We start from the raw sequence: 5,732 nt of genomic DNA on the forward strand, positions 1-5,732 counted from the left end.
CATAAATAAATAAATGCAGACTTGCTGTAATTGTGCAACAACATTGTGAAGCTTGGCAAGTCTGCAATAGTTTAGCAAGTCATTTTCAAACTTGAACCTCAATTGTTTGCTATCAGGGTCTGGGTAAGAGAGGGTTATGATCCTTGTCAGCTTTTTTGCCACCTGTATCCCATTGGAGAGGTTTCTCTTCACTTTTGTCTAATTGCACAACAGGAAGTAAGAGGAAATCTCTTTAAAGTGAGGGAAATCCCTGATGGTCATCAGGGTCTCTAGAACTAGTGTCCCCATTGGAAGATTTCCCGTCTATTCCTGTTCTGGTGACATCCCACAATTTGGGATCTTCTTTCACTTTCAGTGATAACGGTCTCCTGTACAGAGAGTGTGAATCTCCCTGATGGAGACATGGACAGCAAGAAAAACCTGATAAGTGTTGTAATCCCTCACCAACAAAGAGTTGTGGCTTCATTAGCACTTTTATAAGCCTCTACTACCAAAATAAACTGGGTTATCCATCGGCCAACATATTTTTTATTACACTGACTTGCGGTGTTTGTGCAGTGTAGTGTACACTCCTGGCATCTGTAAGAATGGAGCTGGGTACCAGGATGGATGTAGCTCCAACCCTGTGGGGCAGCACAGTGCCTTGCAGCACAGGGGTCCTTAGTTGAAATCCCATTCAGGACACTATCTACAAGGAGTTTGCATGTTCTCCCTGACCTGTGCTTGTGTGGGTTGCCTCCATAGACATGCTGGAAGGTTAATTGGCTCCTGTTCAAATCGGCCCTTGTATGTATGTGAGATAGGGACCTTAGATTGTAAGCTCCTTGAGGGCAGGGACTGATGTGAATGTACATCAGTCCACTATGTAAAGTGCTGCGTAAATTGTTGGCAAATAAATAAACACATGGTGCAGTTGTAATATCGCCAGTGGCTGCCCAATGATGAACCTAGGAGAAAACCAGGAGATGTTAGCAGCCATCATGGACGGTAGACATGTGCACTGCCAAAAAATTCGTTTAGTTTCGTTTCGTTTTAAATTCGGATTTGTGTTACCGTATATACTCGAGTATAAGCCGTCCCGAATATAAGCCGAGGTACCTAATTTGACCCAAAAAAACTGGGAAAAACGGAGCAATGACATCACTGGAGGAGGGCACACTAGAGGGTAACATGACATGATGTGTAAGTATGCTGTGCATGTTAATACATAATGGCAGATGCTCCGGGAACACACAGGAGATTTACTTCTGATCTAATATTAAAATATAACTATACTTTTATACAGTTACCCTTTAGTTTACCTTCCTCCCCCTCAAAACTCTTGCCGCTGTCCCCGTCCCCAAAGTATACTTACCTGTCCACACTCCTGCCAGCCACTGCTGCAAATGTGGATATACTATTTCTAGGTGATATGTAATTACCGGTATATCAAAGATCATTGCTTTATAATACAATATGATGCAAGGTGATTTATCTTTGCGGTTTGATATGATATGCTACTTATATTAAATATACAGTATGTATACTGTCACTGTGTGATATAATATAATGTTGCTGTGTGACATACTGATGCTGCAAAAAATACTGCCTCTGGAACATACAAGCTGGTGTTACTGATAAATGATATGATAATGTCATATCATGTGATAAAATAAACTGTTGGGTGATACAGCCTCAGTTTGACCTGTACTGGCATGATATGGAAATAGATAAAGTCACTCTACACACATGGCGGGGTTGTTCTAAACTTTGCACCCCAAAAACATCACCCTGATTTGGCTACTCCACCCACTGAGCCTATCAGGAAGCCCCATGCTCCCTTGTTACCAGGTCAATCAGGAAGCCGGGGGGCAGGTAATAAGGAAGCTGGGCGGCGAATCATTACCTGCCCCCTGGCTTCCTGATTGGCCGGGAAGCCAGCTCCGTGCTCCCGGGTGACGAGGGAGGGAGTACTCGCCCAAATACTCGGTATCAGCACCGATACTAGTCTCGGTATGGGTGCATCCCTAGATGTGCGAGAGGGGGTCTCTGATGTGAAAGGGGGGACTCTGATGTGAAAGAGGGGGACTCTGATGTAAAAAGGGGGCTCTGATGTGAAAGAGGAGGGTTCTGATGTGAAAATGGGTGACTCTGATGGGAAAAAGGGGATTCTGATGTTTAACCCCTTCGTGACTGACGACGTACAGTGTACGTCGCCAGCATCGGGGCTGTTTAAACAGACTCCCGGTGACTTTTGCCGCCGGGACTCTGTTTAAACATGTAGAGCCGACTGTCGGCTTTACAACAGAAGCGATCCTGGCGACTTACCTATACATCTTAGGCTGGGGTGCCCCAACATTTTCAGGATTTTTGAAGGGTGCCGTGACTAAAAAATGTTTGAATAACCCCCTAACCTTAGCTCTAAGGAATCCCATACACATGCCAATTTTCTGCCAGCTTCAACTAGTTTTCAGTTGCCAAAGCAATTAAATTGATCTAACTGGATAGTACGCCTGCCTCACAACTGGCAATGCTAAATACAGAGATAGTTATAAAACAGGCCAGGACAAAAACACATTAGAAACTCTATTTAAATGTGTCATATATGAGCAGGGGAGAAGTCAGGCAGAGCTGACAACACTGCTTGGGTGGGATTTCAGTGCATCTGAGGCAGTTTTGCCAACTGAAACAGGAAGTGAGGTGTTCACTGGCTTCCTGGCAGAATTAACATGCATTTCTCCGTATTTGCAGACAAAACAGGGGACATGTGAAAGTATTACAGACAGGTTCTGCATAAGCTTTTTTTTTACATTTAAACTTAAAGCAAAATGTTTCTATTAAACTTGAGTATGCCTTCTTTACAATCGTTGGAAGATCCCACTCAGTGTTAATATATTTATGAAATGTCTGCATTTATCTCAGTCCTCCTGTTGGGAAGATTATAATGGAAATAACAAGCTGAAACTTGTCTGTGTCTATGGCAGCTGCTGAGACAAAATTAAAATAGATGAGTGACTTTAGACAGACGCTGTGGCAGCAAGCTTAACTCAAACAGTTCTCATCAGAGACAATGGATGTTTCAAAAGGCCGTATAGATCACAGGTGGGCAACTCCGGCCCTCCAGCTGTATTTTAACTACTAATCCCACTCATGACTGTAACTGTCAGTCTTGCATATCTTCATGGGACTTGTAGTTCCACAGCAGCTTGAGGGCCAGAGTTAAGGTGGCCATACACTTTACAACCATCGCAAGACCTTAGTCTTGCGATGGTTGTAAAGTAATTTAAAAAAACGTACGATCTGCCCATCTTGGACAGGCAGATCGTACTTGCGTTGACCGCAATGCTGAACGGGCAGTGTGCGCGTGCGCACACCGGCCCGTGCGGCATTGATCTTACGATCATGCTAAAAACCAGCCGAAAATCGTACGATTTTCGGCTGGTTTTCTAGCATGCTCCTTAGACAAAAACGTGCGACCGTACAGTAAAAACGGTTGCACGCCTTCCATACACACCGGAATGTAATTGGTAATGTGGTCAGTTCCTTGAAACTAATCAAGTTGTCCCAATCCCTGTCAACTGTCTGCACAGCTTGGTCTACATGTAACTGTGGAGAAAATTTTAAATAAAGGCACGTGAAATAAAAAATGAAATTTATTTAACAAATAATATGTTTACATGTGTAAAAGGTCCTTTAAAAAAAAAAAAAAAGACACCCTGCAAAATACTTGCCAGTCTAGCGAGCAGTGACTCTCTTGCAGAGCTTGCAGGGAATCTTTAGCGAATGACACACTTCCCCATGTGTCTGTAAACCTTGTAGAGGTTAGAAATCCCAAATTCATATATAATACTCTGCTATCAAGTCAGTACACTGGTGAATCACTGGTGAATTGTTCTCCCTTCACCTGCTCTAATACATAGAAATAGGAATTTCTACCTAGAGACCCATTCATACGTTATCATGGATAGCTTCAAATAACAAATGAAAAAAGTAGACATAAAACATCCGCTGGAAGCGGTTATACTGCTGCAGCCGTGTTCTTGGTACCATTTTAAACACCCACCGATTGCTGGTTAAATACAAGTGATCCGGCGTCTGTACAGGGTCATCTCCGAGCCTGACGAAGGGGACCCTGTGTGGCCCCGAAAGCGCTTGCCAATGAGAGAAAGCATCTGTCAATAAATTATGATTATTATACAGGATTTATATAGCGCAGCGCTTTACAATATAAGGAAGACATTACAATCACAATACAATTCAAGACAAGATGGTGAGGAGGGCCCTGCCCCTGAGGGCTTACAATCTAATGAGCATCTAATTTCTGTTATTATTGTTGTTGGAGTGCTGATGACGTCTTCCTTTTTGTCCTTGTGTGGTGGCGCCATCCGCAGTCATTTTGAGCACCTGTCTTTTTGTGGGGAGTCCCGGTAAGGAGTGCGGCAAGTTTTCTTTTTTCTTGTACCCGATCGCTTGTACGGTGCGGCACCGTGTCCCCCCTCCACCGTGAGAGCCCGTGACCGGCACGGCGGCATTACCTTAAACTCGCAGGGGTCTCAAACCTCCGGCCCTCCAGCTGTGGTGGAACTACAAATAAAAAAAAATGTTTTAAAGTCCCCGCGTGCCGCAATATAAACACGTGTTGGGTGCGCCTGCATATGAAAACGACGAACGCGCTACACATGTTTGGTGTCGTCGCGCACGCCGGAGTGAGAGCAATAATTCTTCGGCCAGTTTTTCTGGGTACCTCTAAATTGATGACCTGTGGGGGCTTTTAAAGCGTCGTCTATGGACTTTTTGGGGTACTGAAGTTTGTCGCCGTTTCACGGATGCACGCAATTTGTAACCTGGGCATGTTGGGTATCTATGTATTCGTTGTAACCTCCTCGTTTATATTTTATTAAAAATATGGGTATTTTATTGTGTTTTGTGGCATTTAAGTACATTGTTCACTAACTTTAGGGGTTTGATAAGGAGTTGCGCTAATATCGTGCAACATAAAAATTTGCAACTGCCGCCCTTTTATTCTTTAGGGCCTTGGCTTTCAGAAAATATATAATGTTTGGGGGTTTTAAGTAATTTCCAGGCCTAAAATGTGGAATATAACATGGGTGCAACATTTTTTAAAAAGGCCTCAGTTCTGAAGGGGTTAACACATATAATGTTACATTAGACCAGCAGGAAACACATGTTATAGATGATATAGGACAAAGGTATTGCCAGGAATAAAACAGCTTCTTCTTGGTAAATAACTTTATAAACTTGATGAGCTGTGTTGTTTGTATTAGGAATTAAAAGGCCATTTGCTGGCTATCTCTTGTACAGTACAGTGACGGATGGAAGCCAAGAGTGCGAGCCATTAGCACTGATGACTATGGCATCGATAATTACATTTCAATTGAAATAGCATCACAATATTCCCATGAAGAAGTCCTTAAATGATTTATGAGCAGCACTAGCCCTCTAGGACATCAAACCGCATACACAGAGTAGCATTCCTGTAATGAAAAGCATTCCAGTGCAGACACTATTTCTGGTCCTCCGCAGTGATACACTGACAGCTGCTCCCACTGGACATCACATCCATCTGCCAGCTTGAAGTATCCGAGATTCCATCTAATGGCATGAGTCAGTGAGGAGCAGGAAGAAGAAGATGGGACAGCTCACTGATAGGAGGACTGTTATCATATGTAAGAAGGAGGAATCTTAATTTAGGACTTGGGGTTCACTTTGATTCAAAATGCCCCCACCTCCTA

This window comes from Nanorana parkeri, unplaced genomic scaffold, assembly GCF_000935625.1.
Source record: "Nanorana parkeri isolate BGI_ZX_2015 unplaced genomic scaffold, ASM93562v1 scaffold729, whole genome shotgun sequence".
Taxonomy (NCBI): Eukaryota; Metazoa; Chordata; class Amphibia; order Anura; family Dicroglossidae; genus Nanorana; species Nanorana parkeri.